The sequence below is a fragment of the Eublepharis macularius genome, chromosome 16 (genome assembly GCF_028583425.1).
Source record: "Eublepharis macularius isolate TG4126 chromosome 16, MPM_Emac_v1.0, whole genome shotgun sequence".
Lineage (NCBI taxonomy): Eukaryota > Metazoa > Chordata > Lepidosauria > Squamata > Eublepharidae > Eublepharis > Eublepharis macularius.
Window position 1 is genome coordinate 43,697,554 of NC_072805.1, and position 25,415 is coordinate 43,722,968.

The 25,415-nt window shown below is 43.6% G+C and overlaps 1 protein-coding gene across 1 annotated transcript in view; it reads left to right on the top strand.

The window, feature by feature from the left end:
• Nucleotides 1-25,415, top strand: part of CDH13 (cadherin 13) — an 879,383-nt gene that overhangs the window by 678,951 nt on the left and 175,017 nt on the right. The gene's annotated exons all lie outside the window — the stretch shown is intronic.

Below are 25,415 nucleotides of genomic sequence, written 5' to 3' on the forward strand. Positions count from 1 at the left end.
CATCAAAGTTGCTCCGTCTAATGGGAATCTTGGGTGACGCTTATTTTTCTTGCTGTTTCTATCAGCAAATGTGATCCTGTGATGTACTAAACATAATTGAACACCCACTTGACAGGAATTAAATTCTGCTTCCCAAATTAGTATTATTATTTTTTTTCTTTCCTCCCCCCATTGTGCCAACAAAGATAATTCATTCTAAGTATTTCCTATGCAACCGATGTTTTTTTTAAAAAAATGTAAATCGCTTATGGCAGCACTGAAATGTTCCCCGAAAACAGCATCCCACTTTCTACCTATTTCCCAGAGATAGCTACAGCCAGCAGTTTAGATGCCTGCTGTGCCCATACATATTCAGAGGACCATAATAGAGATTTGCAGCTGAAATACACAGTGGCGTGTCTTCTAATGGAAAAAAAAAGATAAGACTCTGAAGTTTAGAGAGTACAATATGTTTTAATGCTCCAAAGGCTGCTTCAGACATAGCAAAATTCCAACACGGAAGGGGGGGGGAAACCCAGTCCGCATGGAGATTGTTGCACATGAGGATTGCATGAAAGAGCAATCCCCACCTGCTTGTGCAGGGAGGGTAGAATAAAAATAAATAATCTGTGCAGTCTGTGGAAAAATGAAAAAGCTTTCGGGTAGGGTATGAGCTTTTGTAAGTCACAGCTCACTTCTTCAGATATCAAGTGAGCTGTGATTCAGGAAAGCTAAAACTCTACCATAAATTTTGTTAGTCTTCTAGGTGGTACTGGACTTTTGCTCTTTTCTACAGCTACGGACAGACTAAAATGGCTACCTATCTCAAAAAGGGCTTATTAACTTGTTCTGGTGTGGTCAATGGAATTCCTTCTAATTGGAAAGAGTAGCTCTTCCCATGCATCCAGTTTACCAAGTCTATTTAGATTAAGGATGTAAAAATATGTCTCCTTTGCGTTTTTGTAGTTCCTGTGGGCCTTTGGGCTCTGCACATTTTCATTGCTGCTGTTCTCAACCCGTCTCTTTTGATGCGCTTTTCACATCATTTTTATGCCGTCATTATGAATTATTTATTCTCGCACACAACATGTTAAAACCAAATCAAGGGAACAATTTAGTGTGAGAAAGGAGAAAATGGCTCCTGTCTGACACATCTTTATCCTTCCTCAAAGGAACTTGGGGTGGCATACATGGATTTCCCCACCTCATTCATTTTATCCTTTCAACAAATTCATGCAGTACGTTAGGCTGAGAGAGAGAGAGAGAGAGAGAGAGAGATTGATTGGCATATGGCGACCATGGTAAGGAGAACCCAGTCTAGCGCTAACAGGGTCTCTTACTCTCCCGGTGGGAGGGGGGATTTGGCACTCACCTCTTTCTTTGTCTTTGCATGCACGCTTTGTGTGCACACGCTCCCAAGGCAGTATGTTGATGGGCCAGATTTGGGCCTGATTGGCCCATTTGGGTCCCAAATCGGCCCGCTGCAAAGCGCAGGAGGGTTCCCAGGGTGACACAATGACGTCACTCCCAGGAGTGTGCCTGGGAGGCCTGTTTCCCCACCTCCCTCCCACCAGCCAAGTGTGTGGAAGCAGAGGACGGATGGTGGGAGCAGGGAATCCCCTGCCCCCACCAGGAGACCTGGTAGAGCCAAGCTACAAGAGACAAATTACACGAGGAGGAGCACATGAAGGGAGTCGCAGTGTTAAGCTGAGTTTTAAAAGAGATAGGAAGGCTTTGTCAATTTCCCCTCTCTGCAGAGCCAGGGAGATCCCTGCTCAGAGTGTTTATTTCCTCTTTGCCTCCCAAAGGCTTTGTCAGTTTCACCTCTCAAGAGCCAAAGAGGAAATTAACAAACCCCCTGAAGAGCAATCTTCCCTGGCTCTGTAGAGAGGGGAAATCGACAGAGCCTTCCAGTCTCTTAAAACTCAGCTTCCCAGCTAACATTGCGTGTCCCTTCACGTGCTCCTCCCCGTGTAATTCGACCCTTGTAGCTTAGCTCTCAATCTAATGATCTGTACCTCAATTACTCTCCCAAAAAACAATCTCTCATGGTGAAAGAGGGAGTGGTGAGACAGCAAGGGCCCTTCAGCTGGTTTGCTGGGACCAACTGCCACTGGTATGCTGGGTAATATGGTCCCTAAGAAGCCTATGCCCTAAAGTGGGGACTACATTTCCCAATGTACCTCAGTCACTGATGAAATAGTTATGAAGGAAGAACAAGCAGGGAGGGAGATGCCTCTCGCCTCCCAGCCACCAATCACGAAGCACCATCAGGCAAGGATGGAAGGAAAGAGTGGTGTGCCACTGCCTAGGTCATTCCCTATCCCGCTTCCCAAGTGGCATGGGAATGAAATGCACATGTGCAAAGCATCAAATGAGCCATTTTTATCAATACTGCAAGTATGCCAAAACATGGAGACTGAGTGCTCACCGGGGATGTTCATGAATGGACAATTGTTTCTGAGTTTAGAGCAAGGAAGCTTGTCTGTGCCTCGGAAAACTCCTCCGTGCCCTTTTGTTCACATAGTGATCTGCGAAAGCATTAATAGCGACAGTGGATTTAGAGGTATCGTACCCAATCTCAGCTGATAAATGCTCACAAAATATAACTTTGCCCCCACTTTTCTGCACATATTTATCATCGTCAAGTGTTCTCTTTTAAGAATCTACTTGAAAAATCAGAATGTGTGCAAATGACCCTTAACATTCTTGATTCGATTTACAAATTTTAGAGCATTTATATATATATATTTCCCCCCCCCCCCGCTATTATGACCTGAAAACCCCATTTTCGATCTTTTCCTTCTCCCATGTGTGCTCGGAACTCATGAATATTTTTTATTTTTATTTTGTACCATTTTCTACTACCTCACACTTCATTTTCTCTGGAAAATGTGTGTGTTTTTTTTCCCTACGTTATTCATGCATCAATAAATAAGCTTTATGCATATATGAATAAAGGCAATGCATTATACATATAAATACCATATGCATTCCGTATAACATCTGCACAAGTTGTATACATCGTACAAGCCCTACTGCAAAATCCTCAGCAAAACTCAGAAAACTCTGAAAGCCACTGACAAAGATGTAGCCATGTATTTTAAAAAAAGAAATGGGACATTTGCGCATCCTTCATTTATTTTAAACATGTCATGATTTGTTGGGCTCTTTAATAGGATAATTCTGTTTCTCACTTAAGTGAGATTGGCCAAAAAGGGCACCAAAATGGCCCAGGGCTCCTGGGAATTGTAGGCAGGCTTACTCCCACTGCTAACAGGCTTCTGAGGCCTTGCTAGGCCTTCCTGGCACAGCCAGATCATGACAGCTTTCTTCTGTGGATACTTACAGTTTGTTCCTCTGAAGCTCCAGGCCTTCCAACGAAGATTGGCAAATCCTAAAATTTTGCTTTCTGGGACTTAATTGGTGACCTTTTGTGTCTAGTCTAGTCTCTTGGATCTACCGGACCTTCAACTTTTCACCCTCTCCGAACACAAGCATGTACTTTTAGAAGCTAATGGCTCAACTATCGACCACTTCGCTGAAAGCCAGAGATTTTTTGTTCCCCCAGGTTCTGGTCGGCACAGACTTGTACTGTTATGGCCGTCAGATAAAGAGGTGGCTTTTTGTTTCTCTAGGCCTTTGTTTAGCTAATAGCTCAAAGTGCTTCTTGTTGTGTATTGACTGATGGAAGATGCTTGCTTAAATGAGCTCTGGATGGAGGCTAATAGCTACTGGACATGCACGCACACAATCTTCTTATGGGGGCTGTGCAGGGGCTGGAAAGAGCAGCCTTAGCAGTTTAAATGAGGCAAGGGAAGAAGGAAGAAATCTTGTTTCTGCATATTAGACGCTTCCAAGTCATGGGGTTTAGGAAAGGTGTTTAGGAAAGGTGTCCAGGTGTTTGTTTCCCTATGCATGCTGAATTTTTTTTTAGAGTTATGTCTCCAGTACTGTCTTCTCATTGGGAGGGTTATAACAAGAAGGACAAAGAAAGAGGTAAATAAGGCTACATGTGGGGAAGTGGAGAAGGAATGAAGGGAAGAAAGAAAAGAAGAAAAAGAATCCACAGAAGATCACTGAATTGTACAATCTTTCCCTTTTTTTTCTTCTCCAGTTGAGGAATGAGCCAATATAGTTTTTCTTTATTTTGGACAAAATGTACGAAGAATCGGGCAATATGCCTCTTCTCCAGTTTCACCAACATGGTATAAAAGTCATGAATTACACGATGGAAACATGTTCCTACACCAATCAGTTCAACTTTAGCCCTCTTCACAAGTTACAGTAAATACACATACAGTCCATATACGGTGTACATTTGATTTTTCTTTTTACATGCGTTATTTTTACATGAACTGCAGAATGTGCGATATACACTCAACATTTATCCATTGGACCCTGGTTTCATTTGTAAAGTGAACCCATGTTGGCTCTTTCTTACAAACAAGTGGGGTTGTCAACTCAGGGCTGGGACATACCTGGAGATTTGGGGCGTGGAGCCTGAGGAGGGAGGAATTGGGGGAGGGAAAAGAGGTCAGCAAGGGATTATGCCATAGAGATTACCATCCTGGGCAGCCATTTTCTCCAGTGGAACTGATCTCTATAGTCTGGAGGACAGTTGTAATTCCCAGAGATCTCAGGCCCCACCTGGAAGTTGGCAACCCTACAAACAGGTGTACACATGTACATGCAGGTTGTCCATACATTCATTGTAACATAACAACAGGGCCTTTGAGAACTAAGAAAGGGCTCACCTAGGGGCAACAGGGATTGTGAGGCCTACGGAAGGACTCAGCCTGTCCATCCATCAATCGGTCCGTCCATCAGTCCGTCCATCGGTCCTTGCATCCATGCATCCATTCATCCATCTTGTCTGTATTTCTGTGTGTCTATTGACTGACAGTCAAACTGTATCGATTTCCATGTTTGAATCTCACATAGCCTAGAAACCACACCTTAAAATTCTGGAGCATATCCTAAAATTCTGCTCCCAGGATCTGGCATTCCCAGGACACCAGCCCTCTCTCCAACATTCCTCATGGGAGAGTGTTTTGGGGAGGCTGGATCTCTTCTCTCGTTTACACCAACGGGGAAGCTTCCCTTTGATTTCAAGAGGAACCAATCCAAAGCCACTGTTTGCATCATTATGTTTCTTGAATCTTCAATCCCGGTACAAAATGATATATTCCATTATTATATTTTCACTGTAGTACCTTTAAGCCTCTGTAGGAAAAATGCATCTTTCCGTAATGATCAGTTTGATGAAAAATATTCCATTTTTCTGGGCAAAGCTCCATTACTTTGGTACCTATAGTCAGGTGTTTGCATTCCCCTCATGTCCTCGGTGTCTACGGCAACAGCACAGACAAATAGGCCGATGTCCAATACCATTATGGAATACGCACTTAGAGCCCATATGGTGTTCGTTTTCTCATAAATAAATCATGTTGAGAATGTTGAGATACGTAGAGAGCCCCTTTTCCCATTCCTTGATGGAAGAAAGTACCAACTTAAAAAATAAAAAAAAAAAGGAGGGAGAGAGACAAGTTACCCAGCCCAACCCCACAGCAATTTCAGGTCAGCAGTATTTGTATACTTTGTCGGAATTAGATGAAACAAATGAGATTGTGGTGGATGAAGATCAACAAAATTAATAAAATTAAACTGTAATTGCCGTTTAGCAGCCTCGTGTTGTGTGATTCGGTAGCTAATTTGAATCCAAAACGATGTTAATTAAGTGCAGCTATTGCTGTGCTCGATACTTTCTGAAGGCAAGCAAATGTATTCTGTGAGGATCACTTTGAATCCCGGGGATGCCAAAGCTGCAGCAAGGGTTGTGCTGTCACGGCACCAAGGTGACCTTTCTAAGTTGTGTATACATGCAAATATCCTTTTACTAAGTGAAGGCAGTTCTCCAGCAGAACAGGACCTGTCTCATGAGTAGACGGGATCTACGCAACACCCTTGCCCCAGCCATTTAACTCCTATAGCTTCTCTGGTTTGAATTATAGGACTTCTGTAGCACAGAAGTAACTTGGGACTCTGCTCATATTCTCATTCCGTTGCAGCAAAATTTAACAGGAATCGAGTAGCACCGTAAAGACTAACCAGGTTTATTTCAGCATAATTTTCCATAGAGGTATCTGTCCATCTTTTTCTGTCTCACAGGAAAAAGCGTTGGCACAATGGTGCCTGAGGAATGGCCTCAGTATTTTCTCGAGATACAGTGCAGCTCAGCTTTGCCACGAGCTTGCTACATGAAGCCTTTCCCCCCAACCTCACAAACCCAGGAGCTAGTCACCCACACCTCGGTAATACTGAACTGCTGCAAAGATTTCGAGGAGACAGTGCATATGAAGGGCTTCAAACAATCATGTGAATGAGAAGCATGGCCCTTACTCGAGTGCCGTAAATCCCAGAGTGAAGGGTGGAACAAGAGTGCCAAGGGTCTTATCACAAAGTCAGCATCCAAGCCATCTGAGGGGGCTAGTGACAGGTCTGTTTTCAGTTGAACCAGCGGCTGGCAGACTTACCTGCAGCCAGGTTGCCACCGGGGAGGCAGGAGGGGGAATGAAGCATGGTGGCTGCCATATTGGGGCCCGCCCGGTATTCCCCGGGCAGCCCCTTGGCCAATAACATTCAAATCCCTGGCTGCCCTATCAGAGGCAGCCAGGGATGAGCTGGCAGGGGGCGGGGCCAGCCTCCAGACCTCAGGAAGGCAGTCTTCCCTCAGGTCCAGCAGCCCTGTAATTAAGTAGTTGCTGGCCCTGTTGCTCCCCACTTTGGCTCTTGCCAGGGAACCCTCATCCACCGCTCCCCTTTGCTTAATTTGTATTTCCTTGTCACAACTTGTCGGCGGTTTGTCATTGGGTCGGATCCCTTTGCGGGGAGACAGGGGCTGCGTGCCCAGACTCCCCATTAAGGGGATTCCCATAAGGAATCTTGGGAGTGAGTAATGGAGGTGCATGCCCACCTCGGGGGCTGCCGGGGCATACTCACTCCCATGTGGCAGGGGAATCACACAGGGGTGTACACTCAGGCAATCTCCCCCTTAATGTCACTCCTTGGTCCCACCCCCCGCCCCCGCTCAGCTGTCATCTGGGAGTGTGTGTGGGTCATCGGCTAGCAGGCAGGTCAGCCGATGTCTTGGGATCTGACCCACATGCATCACCAATACTCCTTATGCTTTATTCAATAAAGTTGAGGCCGATTTTCATTCTAGCTATGGTGTGGGTCTGCGTTTGTTGCTGTGCTCTCTGTTTGCCCTCAGCCCTAGGTGGCAACAAACCTTTTCTTTCACCTGTAACTAGTAGCCTACAAGCCATACCTCAGAGTGTTTTGAGAGTAATTTATAACTGCATAGGTAAATATAGCTAAATCACATGTGCACTTCTTTGTCTTGCATGACAATAAGATCTTAAGTGTCTGTTGTCCTGAAATGTTCCATAGCCAGTCTAGGGAGTAATATATTGATCACGAAGTGAGATTAGGGGCAACTAAAAAGGATATAGACAATTGAGTCAACTTGATCTTTACAATACATACAAAAGTGCTTCTCAGGGGGGTTCTATTAAAACAGCCCTTCATCTCAGTGGAAGGTAACACATTGCATCTAAATAACAGGAAAGAGTGATGATATTTTGGAACTGTTAATTACAAGAAATATTTAGACAACTCAAAAACATTTTCTGATAAGATAAATGGAAATAAATAGGGGAGCATTTCCGATCAGCTTGAAGTTTTAGCATAGCCCAATATTTTTTAAGAAATCGATTTTGTACAGTTAACAAGGTTTTTTTTTTTTCAATGAGTCCCTGAAATTTAGGCTCAGGTTTAACTTTGCCAGAGTCAATTAGGCTGCGCCAAGTTCCCAACCAGAAGTCAGCTATTACTAATTACAGTAAGGACAGTAGAGAATTATGTTCATGGAGTGATAATCTGATCTTGATAGAATGGTACCATGCTATTGTTGAAATCCAGGGAGTCTGAGTTCTAGCTGTACCACAGCTGACGTACACTGGGAAGAATAGAAAGTTTCTTATGGAAGAAGTTTGCTGAAACTTAACAAGAGGATCCAGTGGTCCGTTGACCCAGATTGGGGCAGCATAGAACAATTTAGGAAGAATAACAAACATGAAATTCGCTTATACTGAGTTGGAACACCATTCTGTGAAGGTCAATATTGTCTAGTTGGACTGGCAGAAACTCACTGTGGTCTCAGGTGGGGGTCTTTCACATCATTGTCCCATTTCACCAGAGATGCTGGGGACCACTAGCATGCAATAGAAATGTCCTGTTACATCCTACCCCCAGATCAGGGCCATTTGCATACATTGTTAATGAGCGCAACATCGTGCAACACTCACAGAACTCACAGCCGTCTTCATAGCGCAATGTCTGATGTCACCCCGTCATGATTCTGTTATCGTGGCACGATGACATCAGAAATTGTGTCATAAAGATGCTAGCATTCTGTGAGTATTGCTCGATGTTGAGCGACGTTAACAACATGTGAAAATGGTCCAGGATATCTCCATAATGATGTTGATCGACCAATCGCCCATCTGTCTATAAGGCAGCTTCATGTGAAAACAGGTCTGTTGTTTGGTCCTGAGATGGCTTGAGTGCTGATTAAGAACACTGATGCTTTTCAATGATTTATCTGGATATTGTTCTTTTAGCTCAGCCTCAGCGCTAAAAACAACCACCTGTGTGCATGGAAGTCAGCTGTGGCTGAATGCTTCCTTCCTTTTGACGTCCAAGTGGTGGTGGTGACCACATTAGCCTATGGCATCGTCAACAGCCTATTCAGGCTAGCCATCCATACACGTGATCTTTTATTTATTTATTAATTTATATTTATCTACTTGATTTTATACCATTTCTCCTTGATTAGGAGCTCGAAGAGTTTCATGACAATAAACAAAATGCTTCAATTAAAACCAATACAAAGCATAATATGTAGCCAATACAATCACAGTAAAGTGTACAATGTCATACAGATACATAAAACTACTCTAATCCCAACCCAGACTATAAAACCCTGCAGATGAACATAAATCACAGGTAAATACAATATTCAGCAAATCAACTATGCCTCACAATAACAAATAGTAAGATCACTTCTGATCTTATTTTTTTCTGCACACACAAAACGGCAGCTCAGAATCGGCTGTGATTTTGATCTTAGCAAGGGGGGAAAGTTCCCACCCACATCAATGTGGCTGTTGAATTTATTTCAAGACTTTTGTGAGTGAAACATTCTATTTTGCCCCCTTGTCTGCCCTGTTTCTTACATATAACTTGGCAGGGACCTTTCCCTTGAGCCTCAGTTTCTTTGAGAAATTGCTACTCCCACTGAGGGTTTTCATATACACTTCCCTTTGTTTCTGACATCTCTCCTAGCCAGCCACGTGGAATGTCTCTCCTTCAGTAGACTGAAGCAATGTTAAAATAATGGTAAGATGATCTAACTTTCTGTTCCCCTTTCTTCTCGTGAGCAGAAGAGGAAAAAAAATAAAAATGAACACCAAAATATGTCGGGTAGGGTTCTCCTTTGGATACTATTTTACTTCATGGCACAGCTCTTTGGCATCTGACCTGATGAAGTAACGATGAAGGTGTGCCCAGTTCTGAAGGGCATCAGGGTCTGGAGCAAACTTTGAAATTTCCACTTGCTAGGTTTAGGAGGGTGGCTGAATTGGTCTAGAGTAGAATGATAGGATTTGAATCCAATGAGTCAGAGGAGTTAGCCGTGTTAGTCTGTAGTAGCAAAAGCAAAAAGAGTCCAGTAGCACCTTTATTAGAAACCAAAAAGATTTTCAGGGTGTAAGCTTTCAAGAATCAGGATTTGAATTCCTTACGATCTCAAATCCTGACTCATTTCCCCCTCTTCAGATGGCCAGTTTCCCATTCAGATGGTCACATGGCCAGTTCTAGACCATTGAGGATCACACAATAAATGGGAAGTTGTCATGATCCTACACAGCCAATCAAGTTTGGCAATGTGTGGATGTCACTGAGGGCAGATGAAGCCGATTGAAAGTCAGAGCCATGTTTCTTGGATCAGTCACATGGAAAATCCCAACCAATCAGGAATCACATCATGAGGAAGATCATGGCACTACATTGACAGTCAGGTTTTATGTCAGATAAAATCAGTTCAAGCCACTACATATGTCCCTTCTGCACATTGACTGAAGGAGGAAGTGTCTGTGTTTATGCTCCCTCTCCATGATAGAGCATAATGCTTTCCGAATATTGCCCAGCATGAAGTGTTAGCAGTCAGACTCCTTCTTCACACTGAGAGCGCAGTTTACTGATGGAACATCATAAACACCTTCCTCCTATCTCATAAGTCCAAGACACTGCCTGGCCCAAGATGCATGCCAACTAGGCAGGAGCTTGGAAAATTACAAGAACATGAGTCAGAGGCGGTTGATTGACTTGTTACTACATGCCCCAGACAGATACAGAGATAACAAGTCTTCCTGAGACAAACCCCATATAAGCTCATCAATGCCTTCCTATACCTCCCCTCACCCATTTACCCTAATCAAAACTATTCAGCTTACCTGATCGCTCTTCACATACAGGTTATCAAGCAATATTCTCACCTATAGTCACTGCAAGGATCTTCCAACTTAACTGTTCTACTTCCTGACAAACCATTAATTTATTGTTTTGGGGAGCAAGATGTCAGCTTGCCCCAGGGAGCATTTCACCCTATAAACTAGGTTCCCTAGCCATGTTCTTCGTGTGTTTGGGGACCCGTCGTACACCACCAAATTCATTTGGGTTTCTTCTCTTCTCCGGGAAATGCTGATCATTTTGCTGCTGTCTTCAGGGACCTTTATTTTCAAGACTGGTAATTATCGCCCTCCCAAAACTTCTTTCTCCCCTTTTCCTCCCTGCTTTTCTTAATTAGCCTTGTATGTGTGCTGTGTGTGGTTTTCTGTACATTTGCCTTTTATTTCTCTTTAATTAAAAAAGAAAAGCCTTTCCAGCTGAAAATCTGCCTGATTTAATTGAGAGTTCTCTATGGAAAAATCCCTGTAAACATAGGTGGAGAATCCCAGTTAACTCCTTCTGCTTGCCTCCTTAATGCTAATTCCACCACCCGATTAAGGAGACCTCCTATTCGAGTAAAAGGAGAGGGAGTATATGTGCAGACAGTCCATGCATTCATACTAGGTAGATGACCTGACAGTTGCGTGGCAGTGGAGTCAGTCAGACCCTCTCTCCTTCCTCATGCATTCAGTCAACACACGGCTGGGTTGTGCGTAAAGAGTTTCAGCATGATGGCTATGCTTCCCGAACAAGTGAAGGATTTTTTTTTAATCCTCTCAGTACAATTACTTAAAAGAATTGTCAAGAGCAGGTACTGCCAAAATTGTTTGCAAAAAGACTTCCATCCCCCTGGGCTTAGCCTTAATTCTGGAAGGAGACCCAGAACTGACAATTCTCTGGAATAAATTAGTATGAAATTGAATTTGTTTACTTCATCTTCTGCTTATAAAATTAGAGTGCATTTTTCAAGTCATAGAATCTGTACTCACTTTTTAAAAAAAAATTCTTGCCTTTCTCTGCACAAAGATTGTTACAATTAATACGATTTTATTTGGAGATGAACACCAGCTGCATAGAGAGGTGGTTGATTTTTTTTAATGGTAGAATAGATTTGCAAGGCCAAATAATAGCTAGGTAATACCGCTCTCTGTTTCTTGCATACCTCAATAAATAGTGTTTTTAGATTCCCTTTAGGTATGGCACGGTTCCCTTCTACCTCCTGTTGGACCAATTATGGTGTTTAAAAGAATACAATGAGGCCGAAACAGTGAAGTCTGTTTTGTTTTTTGTTTTGCTGCACAGTAGAAATGCTCGAGAGCAATTGGGATCAAATCTTTTGTTCTGCCTACAAGCCCATCTCCTTCCACAATGTCAGATTTCAGCTCTCAGCTGTCCAGAATGGCTTTGATTAAACCGTGTTTTCGTTCACTCGGTACCCTCTCCTCCTTCAGTCTACCCCCACAGTTGCCAGTATACCCATTACAGGCTATACAGGTGGGGTCTGCAGTCCCCCCCCCCCCAAGAGTCAGATGTGAATTGTGGGTGCTCCTTTGTTCTGACATGCAGAGCGTCCAATTTGGATCATGACTGTGGTGTACAAGGAGAAGGTTCTTTAGTCGTTGCACCATTTTCCAGACCTGAAATTGCCCTGAGGGATGCTATGTGGTCCATTTCTATGCATACATTCACAATTCCTAGTTCTCCCTTTCCTAGCCCTTTCCCTATCTCTCTTCCTAGTAAACTGCCTGAACCTAAAGCTGCAGGGCAAGAACTTCACACGGTGAAAGAGTTGTTTCATCTACCTCTAGTGCATGTAATACTTCATCTTCTCACATACTTTATTGACACCTTGCCCCAACTTTCTTTAAGGGCAGAAGTTTAGCCTTGAGAGTCAAAGGCAATGTATCAAATACTAGATCGGTTTGGACCTTTTGCTTCCCTAATATTTACTCTTTCCAGATATTCTGAGTCTAGCATCCATTTTTATAAAGGCAACTTTACCACTGAAATTTAATGAAAATTCATCACCAAGCACAGCATAATTCACTTCTAAGACTTGAGTGGACTGCTCCATCTGTTTCTGTTCTCTGTACAATACCAAATTCACAACTGGCCCTGTGAAATGTGTGTGTACTGGTAGTGGTGGTACACAGCAGTAATAATGCTGCTTCTATAATCCAGTTGATTTTAAGACGCAAATTTTATACTATTCAACTTACTACTATAATAAGCTAGTAATAGTAGCAATGCTACTACAACTATTATTTAGTCACTATTAAGTCTACTAGCTACCTACTCCTCAACTTCATCTCTAAGTAGCCTCTAATAGGAGTGGTGCTACTGAACATCTCATCAATTGATATATTTTTACTACAATGACTATTCTATTGTCGCTAATCAATGACTACTATTGTTGCTGTTACTACTACTCTAGTAAGCTGCAATTAGTAGGTGATGCTACTATAATGCTTATTCATTTGCTATTAAGCCATTAATTTACAACTACTCAACTATGACTACTCAATTTATTCACTAATTTACTACTGCTCAACTACTATTACTACTGCTAGTAGCAGCACTACCATAACTTCTACTCAGTTTTCAAATGGAAGCTTCTGATAAAGTATGTTTAAATATTTAATCATTCCCCAACACTGTCTATGGGAGTCTGCCCTCCTGGAAGGAGCCATACCTCTACAAAATGGCCCCAGTAACCAGAAGGATACCATTGTTCTTGGCTGGGCAGGAGAAATAGCAGGATCATATCCCCACCTTGTTTCTTTCAAATCAGGTCATCAGGTAAACCAACCAAGGCTGTCCCCAAACCAGGTCTGAAACCAGACATGTGTCATGGGCTGGGCTCGCCCAAGCTGGTAGTCCACAGGCAGAGCATTCACGCCAACACCAAGGGGGAGTCTGATATTCCAAAGCCAAGTCCAACCCATAATCCAAGCATGAGGTAACCATCAGGGGTGAGTCCAGGATCCAAAAGGCTAGATCAGGTCCCATCCGAGGTCAGTTACTGATAACATCAGGTCTCGAGACAGGCACAAGCTAGGTATACAGAGTGGTTGCAGGCAGTGTAACACCTTGCTTCCGTGCCTGGTGCTTCCTCCAGGCTGGCTTTTATAGCCAGGCATGGTTTGCAGCCAGCTGCTGGGGCTTCACCCTGATGTTATCATCACTCTCCAGCAGCTGGTGTCGGCTCAGAAGGCGAGCACTGCGCCGTCTTTCTTGTAGCTCCAGCCTCTGCCTTTGTCTGCGGCGCTCTCTGGGCATGGGTGAACCTGGGAGAGTGGAAGCCCCCAGCTGGGCTTCCCCTGTGGTGTTGGAAGTCCCTGGCTGAGCTTCCCCTGTGGTGTTGGAAGTCCCTGGCTGAGCTTCCCCTGTGGTGTTAGGGCTGGGGAGTACCGTTGGTTCAGTTTCAGCTGCTGTCTGTGAACTCTGATTGGCCTCTGCTGAGTCAGGGCTGGCTACACGGAGCTCCTCTTCTCCTAAGGAGTCCCAGCTGGCTACACAAAGCTCCTCTCCTCCCAAGGAGTCCTCGCTATCACTGAGCTCAGACTGGGCCGTGACAGACAGAAAAGGGTCTAGAAAATCAATGTAATCCAGAAACACTTAAAATTGTTCAGCTCTTTTACACTTTGGCTTAAAGTGGTGCATTTTAGACTGGCCTGTGCTTATTTTCCGTCAGTAAGATATAAAGGTAGAGTCTTTAATTGGGCCTAGAACACTACTCCTCCGAGGAAGCAGTCATTGGTTCCCTGTCTCCTCCCCAAGGAAGCAAACACAGTTCTTCAGGGACTAACTACCACCAATCTCAAGGGACAACTGAACAAGTTGTGGATTGAATTTCTCTTGGAGCAGCCTAAGAGAGAACATTAGAATTGTTTCCAGTCTGGTTCAGTTTCAACCCCAAGCTGTTAGCCCATCAGAAAGAAAAAGAAACCGAAGCACTTGTGATGTCTTGATATTGCCCCTCTTCCCTCAACACAGCCATATGTCAGTATTGCAAATTCCTATCCAGTTTTGAGGCAGGCCATTAATGTATCTGTCAGAACATCCAAACCAAAGTGCCTCCTTTCTGCTCCTTTCTGTCTCGGCCTCATTGCAGGGTCATTTGAGGAAGTCCTTAGATCGTACGATAACGTTCCAGTAGCAGGAAACGGGACTGAAACGAGAGAACGGGGGCAGGAGCTGTAGATGGGAAATAAATAAATAAACGAGCCCCACTATCTGATGTGAAATCTATCTGCATTTCAGGAGCTGTCAAAATGAAAAATGATGCTGCAAGTTTGGCCTTTAAAAATATTAATTTATTTTAAAGATGAACTGCAAAACGCTGTGGGGAAAGGAGAGTCGACTTATCTTCAAGAGCTAGCGAGCAAGGCTAAACCTTATTGCTTTGCCCAGATCTTGAATGTCACTTCTCTGACGCCCTTAAATCTTGAAAGAATGGCAAAAGATGTGATTGTCGTTTTCTTTAAACATAATAAATCCCCGAAGTGGGTTTGCTTTGTTATTAATGAGCCTGACGTGAAATGTACTAACTGGTGTTTGAAGGCGTTTTATTCTACGGTGTCCTTCTTTGACATTTCTCTTGCGGCAACAAGGGTCTGGTCTTTGCTTTTAACTGGGTGTGATTGAGAATTAAGGAGACCATGAAGGGATGTGAATTTTAGTTGGTGTACATTTGCTAACAGCCCTATTGGATTTGGGGGGGACCAGAGAGCAAGGTACCCTTTAACTAGTGAAGATCGGAATATTTATGGTTATGGAAGGGTGAATCTTTGTCTTAGCTTGTACCTCTTAAGATGAAGGAGGCTCCTCCTTACACAAAAATCCCAATAATCAGAAACCACAAGGAAAGTGGCTGCTTTAAAACATGCTGCAAAGAGATATATGGAGGTGGTAGAAAGTGCCGTTATGTGATAGTTGACATTTTGCTGTCTCTGCTGAGGTTTTCAAGAGACTATCAGAGGTGGTTTGCCATTGCCTGCCTCTGCAACCCTGGTTTTTGTTGGAGGTCTCCCATCCCATTACTAACCAAGGTTGACTCTGCTTAGCTTCTGACATCTGATGAGATCAGGTTTGCCTGGGCTACCCAGGTCAGGGCAAACTACGTCACCTCCCCTGTGAACCACTTCACCATGTCCCCCTGTGGTTATGTGCCAGTCTGCCCTCCTCTACATCAGTTTCTTTACTATGTACAAATCAGCCTGTAGCTTGACCCCCCCCCAAAAGGCTGCCTGCCTCCCTCCATACCCCGGCATTTGACTTGGCCATAAGCAGGGTTTTTTTTTCTGGGAAAAGAGGTGGTGGAACTCAGTGGGTTGCCAGCACAGGGGGCAACTCTTGGCGGGAGGTAGTGCCCTTGGTACCACATGCGCGTGCACAAAGTGTGTGCACGCTCCCAGGACCGTACAATGACATCACTTTGGGTCAGCTGGAATGGGGGGGGGGAGTTTTTAAAAGTTTGAGTCACCCTCGGTGAAAATGGTCACATGGCTGGTGGCCCCACCCCTGATCTCCAGACAGAGGGGAGTTTAGATTGTCCTCCATGCCACTCCAGCAGCGCAGAGGGCAATCTAAACTCCCCTCTGTCTGGAGATCAGGGGGCGGGGCCACCAGCCATGTGACCATTTTCAAGAGGTTCCGGAACTCCATTCCACCATGTTCCAGCTGAAAAAAAGCCCAGGCCATAAGCTTCCTCCTTTCTCTTGCCCTCTCCACGAATCCCAGTTTACCTAAATTAACTACAGAAGGGGGGGGGGCTATCCAGCCAAATGTAAAGTTCTTCATCAACTGCTTTAAATCTTCCATTGTTTCTGTGCAATGGATGTTGAGAAGATTCCAAGACCCCAAAAATGAGCAATATAATCTTGAATTCCAACATGGGAATTAACAGGAGCAGGCTAAGAGATAGAGATTTCAACACTGCCTGTGCAAATGCCAGGATATTGAGGGCATTGCCTAGGGAAGGTAGAGTTTGGGGAGGATGTGACATCAAATCTGGGTGATGCGATAGGTGGCCTTCCCTAGAGCCTATGGAATTAAGGAGCAAGAGGAGGGAAATGCCCCCACATAGAAACAGTGTAGGGATTTCCACTATTCTCCATGGTCTTTACTACAAGGGACTGTGGGAAAATCCTAGACTGTTTCTATGCAGAAGTAATTTTTCTAATGTCCCTTAATTCCTTGGGGGCAGAAAATTGGGGCTGGGGGCAGGTAAATGGGAGGGGGAGAAGGAGCCAGTGGGAGAGTATAGGCTTTTGCTAATCTACATATTGGACAGAAAATAAATACATAGATTAGTTACAGTCCATACAGACACCCTCAATTTGTGTATCACTGGAAAAATAAACACATAAATATGTGTGAATCCCCCTTTCATATTTAGAGTGATGCTCAGTTCTGTCTTTCCAGCATAAGACCCCATCTGCCTGCTCTGCCCACCCTGTATTCAGACCAGAATGGGGTAAAAAAGAAGGGCCTTTAAAAAGAGGCATAACTTACCATTCCTTCCGATTTTCATTTATGTTCCCCTTCCTTTTCCACTTGCCATTCTGTCCTAGCTCCCATAGAATTTAAAGTCAACGAATCAGCATAATAATAAAGCCCCCCCCTTTTCTCCTTTTATTTCTCTGAGATTAGCTCTTTAGACAGTGTATATTGAACTTACAAATTATTAATGATTCGAAATTTGCCAACACTGCCAGTTGGACTGAAGTTAAACTAATCAGAAGAGTGATTTTTAGCAGTAAAACATAGCACTCCTTTGATTTAGTGCTGTGAGATTATACATAGAAAATCTACTGCTCGACATCATTCTCTTGTATTCTGGAATTGGAAAAAAAGAAGAAGACAAAGTTTAATGATTCAGTTAACGGCATGTGCTGAGCTCTGAAGTTTGCCTGAGCTTCCCTTTCCCAGCCAAAAAACAACTTGTCACTCTACTGCCACCTGATGGGGAAGACAAACAGGGGAAACATTCCATGGATTTGTCCATCAGTTTAAGCAGCAGGGAAAAAACGGGTGCTGAAAATAATAATGCAACCTCCAACGTCCTATTTCCTCTCTAAATAGACAATACACTGGGAGATGCCAGATTGGAACTTCTCGGTGGTGAAATTATTATTATTATTATTCCAGCAGCCATGTGAGGAACTATTTGAACTAGTATTTCACATCTGCATTATTATTTTTTCTGATCGCTCCCCCATTATCTTTGTTAAGAATAAAGTCAGACCCAGATGTCATAGCGTGTCATCTAGTTAGACTCAAATCAGACTTATGGAAGAAACCACACTTTGGGCCTCCTTTAGTTCAGGAGAAAAAGAAGGCTAACGTGTTTAGATAAAGACATAATACCTGAAGGAGACCGAACCCATAGAAAGTTGCGTGATGCTTATGTGGGGAAGCTATGGAGGGGGGAGGGCAAGAAGGCCTTCCATGGCCATGAAATATAATATGACGTGGGTCAGGTTTGCCAGCCGATTACTGGCAGAAGTTTTAGGGGTCAGGGAAATTCAAATTGCCACAATGACTTCCAGCATGAAGTCAGCTACTCAGTGTGACGCTCTAGAATTCCATCCAAACTCTATAGTAATACCATACAGCTCAGATGAAATCCTAGATAATTATGCCACTGTGCTAAAGTTGCCTCCAGGTTTGTGCTGGAAGTGCTGCAATGTCCATTTCCCTACCATTTTTCTCTCAACGCTAGTGGTAGGAATTCTCCCATGGTAGCCTCCATGCTTGGAGAATGTGTCATATGCCTATGGCGTAATGTGTGAAAAGAACTCAGTTGCCTTCCATATCTGAGCATCAGTTCCTTTCCATCACCAGCAGAAGTTATGTTTTACCAACAGATTGCCATGCTACATCGAACAACCTTTTTTTTTTCTTCTGACACCAGAATTTGAGTCCAGTGGTATCTTAGAGACCAACTACATTTTCAGAGTGAAGCTTTCAAAACTCAGAGCTCTCTTCTTTAGACATGAGTAAGGTCCGAAGAAGGGATCTCTGACTCTTGATGTGCATATGCTCTGAAGGTGCCACTGAACTCATATCCTGTTGTTCTACTGAAGACCAACATGGCTAAATGTTTTGTTCTGTCAAAAAAAATCCTCAACATCTACCTAGAAACGTTTCGGTATGCTAGCAAACAAACCTGAGAGGAAAAAAATGACTGGTGAACCCACCAGTCTACCAGCACCTCTAGGCTGACATCAGTCCCTTGGGTGAAATACTGGCCAAGCAAAATGTTCTTGTGTGCCACTGTTCGGTACACATGACAGACACTAACTACGTCTGATATACAGCTCTTCTCCTTAGAACCTTTCCCCTCCCGTTTCACCACTATTGCTGAAGGAAAGGGTAAATGGACAAAGAATTCTCTTCTCCTTCACAAACAGCTGCTGGTCTCATATAGTCTAACCATGATCACTGACATTGTGGAGGGTATGAAATGATCAACCAGCCAGGAGACATATCAGTGGCCAAAAGCCATCTGTTGTCAATCCATTTTCTAAATAGATCAGCCGCCCTTGAAATCGTAAGAAGGATTTCCTTGCCATTCACATTAATGCTCCATTGCTTTAGAAATTTAAATACAGCGACGTTTTATAACCAATACTTTTCATTGTATTATTTTCTAGCACCATGCCCAATGAGGCAAATAATCCATGCCCATTAAGTTTTCTATATGAAGAACTGGAAGGTATACTCTACTTATGAGACCATGAATAACTGAGCTCTTTTCTTAAGCCTTGCAAGCTTTTGACACATACAGTATTTTTTCTCTAAAAACTCACAGCAAGGTTCTGTCAATACAGGTAAAATCATTTCCTCTAGGAAATATCTTGCGTATTTACTGCATTTTTATCCTGTCCTTATTCCGTGGAACATGCATTGACTTACCTTTCATGAAAAAATTCTGCTGATGATAATAACATATCATAATAACTAGTGATGGGCATGAACCAGGAAAAAACAAACCGTGCGGTTCATGGTTTGTCTCGTTTCATGAACCACAAACTTTCACGAACCTGCCCCAGTTCACGAACCATTTCATTTGGTTCATGAAAATGCCACTTCCGGGTCAGCAAATCGTCACTTTCGGGTCAGCAGAAGGCCACTTCCGGGTCAGCAGAAGGTCTGCAGAAAGCCCGTCCCCTGTTGCCTAGGAAACTGATTGATTGGTGCCAGGCTGTCTGCAGTGATGAACCAAAAAATGAACCAAATGAACCAGCCTAAAGTTCATGGTGGTTCGTCAGAAATGAGCTCTGACGAACCACCAGTTCGTGAACCATGAACTGGCCCAGTTTGTGCCAAACTTTGGTTCATATTTCAGTTCATGCCTATCTCTAATAACAACATTTGATTTATATACTGCACTTCAGGACAACTTAATGCCCACTCAGAGTGGTTTACAAAGTGTGTTGTTATTATCCTCACAGCAATCACCTTGTGAGGTGGGTGGGGCTGAGAAAGCTCCAGAGAGCCATGACTAGCCCAAGGTCACCCAGCTGGCTTCAAGCAGAGGAGTGGGGAATCAAACCCGGCTCTCCAGATTAGAGTCCTGCCGCTCTTAACCACTACACCAAACTGGCTCTCAAACTGATAGGGGAGTGTCAAATTTCATTTATTCTCCCTCCTCCTGTAGATTGCCAAACCATCACCACCCAAGCTATTCCTGAAGCCCTCCTGTACTCCCAGAACAGTATCACAGAGATCATTTTGGGGTGCAGAAGGATAGGGAAGATAAGAGAGTTCAGTTCCACTGATAGAAATATCTTCTATCCACTGAGATTTGTTGCGGGTACCCTGTGAGGTTGGTTAGGCTGTGAGAGAATGACTGGTCCGAGGTCACCCAATGAATGTCATGGCAGAATGGGGATTTGAACATGGATCTCTCAGGTTCTAGTCCCAATGCTCTAGCAACTGTGCCAACCTGGTTCTCAAAATGCTATTCCTCACTCAGGCATTGGGAGCTTTAGCCCTACTGAAGCCAAAGCTTTGGCAGCAAAATGGCGTCAAGATTTGCTCAGTTGGCCATTTTCATTGTCTAAGAGGAATCACAACCTGTCGTGCTCTTAGCAGATGGTGATGGAGCTGAGCTGATGGGACCAAGCGTCCATCTATCCATCCATTCATCCAATCTCTACCATATAATTTCTTCTGGGAACATCGCAAAATCTTGTCCAGTTAAGCAAAAGATGACAGTAAGAGTGGAGCAACACACTTACTTTAAGTGACTGCAAGAGGTGAAATTTAGAATCAGGAAATTAAGTTATGGAGTGATGTCACCTTTGGATTCAATCTGCTTATGAAGATCTGGCTGAGTGTGAATAGCTTGGACACGTCATGTCTGTGAATAATGCAGAGAGTAAAAGCTACAGGACAAGGGAGCTTTTAAAAAAATGTACAGCACTCAGCACATTAACCTCTTCATGAACAACTAATATCCAAAACATCTTCCTATTTTGCAATTCACATTAATGGATCAACATTGGGGGGTCTGTTGAAAGATTTATTCTGAATTGGAAACCTTTGTTGAAAATTTCTATGATTTATCCTCGTGTATCAGATGGGAGGAGCTGACTGGTGGTTAACATCATCGGTTATGAATCTCTGTCTCTGTGTGTCACTGGTTTTATTGATTGGAGAAAAATTGTCACTGTAGCAAGCTCTGACAACTGAGTTCTAAAAGAATTATTTCCCTCTCCCAGACCTGGCAAATTCAGTGGCCACAAGACTTGGTTTTTCTTTCCAGTTCAGTGCATTTGCCAACATCTCACACAGCCCACATGAAAGCCCTCTGCCTTCCCCTAAACTTCTATCTGCAGCTTGGAATCAGCTCTTCATACTCCCTGCTTGTGAAGGGAGGGCAGAATAAAAATTGAAAATAAATAAATAAATAAATAATAAGATACAGAAGTTAAAGAGAATTTTGTTCAGAGATAACTGTTCACTGAATCCAAATAGTTCAGTTGTGCCCAAAGGAGAAGAGGAGGAGGAGGAAAGGTGTTACTCATGCCAAAAACAGCTAGTCCCTTTTCATAATGCATGCAGCTTTCCCTGGACAACAAATATTTGTAAGGTTCGCCATAGTTCCAAGCATGCTGGCAGAACACAGTCAGGATGGGAGAGCAATGCAGTCTGCAGCAAACTTGCCAATGACGCCAGGTTAAGTTCAGAGACCTGGTGCAGAAAAATGAGGCGAGCTTTTGACTCATCAACTGGAATTGATGGAGGGTGAAGCTTTGGTGGGCTGGACCCCAGCCGTTTTTCATGTTACATTGCAGCCTTTCCCTCTGATTTTCCATGCAACCGCAGGCAGCTGGTTTATCTTATCTGTACTCCAATTAACTCATCAATTAATCTGTTAAATGGGTATAATCGTATTTATGTGCTCTGCAGGATGGTCCCCGGGTTCAATTAATTAATCTTCTCAACAGGCTTTAGGATCAGAAGATGAAAGTTGGTGAATAACAAAAAAAGTATTAACATTAATAGCCCCAAGATCTGTATCGAGGAACACAGCAATGTATTTTCAGTTTCTAATTGTATTTTACTACTTCAGTAGATGGGGCTATAAAAGCCATTGCGTGTGACACGTATTACTGGAGACCACCAACAGTGACTCCTGAGCTTCAAGATAGTCTATCTTGGTAACTGAAGCAGTGAAAAGAATTAGGATTAGGGGAAGGAAGTCTAATAAACTTGTGCACTGAGTTTTGTTCAGACTGGCAACCGAATCACTTGATCCGTCATTTCTCGGATATACAGCTCTTGATAACTTCCGTCCATCTTCATTTGGGAGTGTTATGTTTGGATGAATTCACATGTTGTCTGAAATGCAAACCCAACAATAGATGGGGTTAATCTTTAGTGGCCCATTCAATCCACAGAAACGTCAGTTATGATGTAGTCTATAAATGATAGGCTTGCATATGTTGATCCTGGCAATTGTCATAGTTTCGTTGTTGAGCATATCTGTTGCATGCAAAATGACCCATCCTTGGCATTTCTCTCTGATATCTCTGGGAATCAAGGTAGGAAAATCCCTTCCCATAGACATTAGAGAATCGATGCCAAAGCAGAAATTAGAATACTAGATGGATGTTCCATTACATTGTTCTGTCTGCCCTATACTGAGCCTAGAACCAAATTTCTCACAGCACTTTTGAAGGGCTTATAGTCTTCCCTGGGAGCAGAGAATTTGATTTTCCTTCTTTTAGATGCTGACCCATTCATATCACATAGAGTGTGATTGTTTGGTTTGGCAGCTAGAAAAATATGAGCAAAAGTCACATCCAAAGAAGTAAAGAGTAGAGATGGGCACGATCCAAAAAAAATAAATGATCCAGCTGATCATGGATCGGTGCCAGTGACGATCTTGAATTAACAATCCGCACCAATCATCTCCCGTTCCTGAGTCGTGGATCGTGGATCGTGGATGCCAAAGCGGGGCACACTGGTATTCCCAGCTATGTGGGAAGGTGGGTTGTGGCGGTGGCCGACTCTCTCAGTCTCTCTCTCTCTCTCCAAAGGCTAGCAAGTAGCAAGCAAGAGCTCTGTCCCACTCCACTACTCGCAGAAGGTGAAACCCAGCCTGGGAGACCACGGCTATTTATAAGCATGGGTCCCATTCAACAACAGAGGTGGTCTGTGTTTGGCCGTCAGAGCTGCCTATCAGGGTTTGCAGGGATGAGATTGGAGTGCCCATGGCTACAGAACACCTCCTTCCCCCTCCCTCCCCTGGGTGTCTTCTCCCAACTGGTGACTGGTTTGCTGCTCCGTGGTTGGAAGTAAGCCCTGCTGATCAAGGAAAGCTGGGCTTCCATTCAGGTTTCCAGGGCGATAGAATGAGGGAAAACAGAGCTCAGGCATTCCCCTGGCTCTGTTGCCAAGGGAATAGATTGCTGGCGCCTGAGTGTCTGGATCCCCGATCCGAGCCCGATCGCCCCGATCCAGGCCTCTCCCGATCACTGGATCGTTGGCCATGGACGATCACGATCCGCCGGTTCACAATCGCGCAATCGCCATTATCGTGGGTTTTTTTCGATCGTAATGTGGATTGTGCCCATCTCTAGTAAAGAGTCCAGTAGCGCCTTTAAGACTAACTAACTTTACTGTAGCATAAACTTTCGAGAACTACAGTTCTCGAAACCACTGTGGTTCTCAAAAGCTTATGCTTCAATAAAGTTGGTTCATCTTAAAGATGCTACTGGACTCTTTACTATTTTGCGACTAGAGACTAACACGGCTAACTCCTCTGAGTCTACCCAAAGTGTGTCACATTTTAACACGAGAACTTTTAGACTTGGTTATTTAACTGTTGATATTGATGACATAAGGGTTTTTTCCCCCTTCTATTTCCATTCACTGTTTCTTTGTTTGTAGTAGCCTTTGGCTATGTACAATAAATGTTTTTGTACCTTTGGTATAAGATAGTTTCGTGTATTGATAAGACAAAATGAGAGATGTGGAGCTAAGCTACATAGGATGCTGGAGATCCATGAGTGAACGTCCCCAGTGGTTTTTTAAAGGGAATCAGCAGTCCCAAATGGGCTTCAATGAACCCAGCCAACTCCCCATGCTATTATTAGCTTTGGAAAGGAAATTGTTGAGCACCATATCTTCATCCATCATATCTTTGTCCATCTCGTCCTCCCCTTTCCAGAGTTAATAACCACAGGTGGGAGAATTGGTGAAATCACGGAGGGAAGGGTAACTCAGCCTGCTTTTCCCACCACACAGTAGGCTTTTGAAGAATGCTCGGGAGGTCTATTAATGGATATCTCCATGTTATGTATAGTTCAGCCCTTATTCTGAGTGCCAGGCTTATAGAGGATTAGGCGGGAAGCAGAGTGACGTAAACTATCCCTAAAGAGTTAAGCCTGCCTCTGGAGTTTCCTAGACTCAGAACTGAGCTGGCATGAAGGGAAGATGAAAAGATCTCGTGGAAGACGGGAGGACAGTGGGAGATAAATGTCAATAAGAAATACATCTTGTAAAATACATGTTTTAAGTGAATGCCACGCCTCTCACAATATTTGCCAGATGTTTAGTCAACTCCCCTGCCCCCAGTCCTCTAATTCTATGCCCCTTGTGCTGTTTCTCTTTCTCTGATGCACCAGACTGCGTTAATCAGGGCTTTTTTTTTCTGGCAAAAGAGGTGGTGGAACTCAGCGGTGGAACTCAGAACCGCACAATGACGTCACTTTGGGTCAGCTGGAACAAGGGGCGAGTTTTTAAAAATTTAAATCGCCCTCGGTGAAAATGGTCACAGGGCCGATGACCCCCGCCCCCTGATCTCCAGACAGCGGGGAGTTTAGATTGCCCTCTGTGCCACTCGGCGGAGTGGAGGGCAATCTAAACTCCCCTCTGTCTGGAGATCAGGAGGTGGGGCCACCAGCCATGTGACCATTTTCAAGAGGTTCCAGAACTCCATTCTACTGCGTTCCCACTGAAAAAAAGCCCTGGCATTAAAATATATATATATATATATACTAGATATATATGCTATGCTATATATATATATATGCTAGATATTTCGGTTCTCATTCAGTTTAATAATTCTGCCGTAACATTGATAAGCCGGGTGGAATCACCATTTGGATGATACAGTGGAGGAAGTTGCTTGTTTTCCCCTGAAGCCATGTTGGTGTATTTATTAAACTAATTATTTACAGCCTGGCCTCCCAATCTCACTTTCCTTTGAGTTCAAGTTTAGAATGTAAACTCAGCAATTATTTTCGCTCCAGAAGTTTGCTTGACTTGAAGTGACCTAGATAGTAGGGGATTCAAACTGCAGCAAGATAGAATACTGTTTTAAACAAGTTACTCATTTCCTT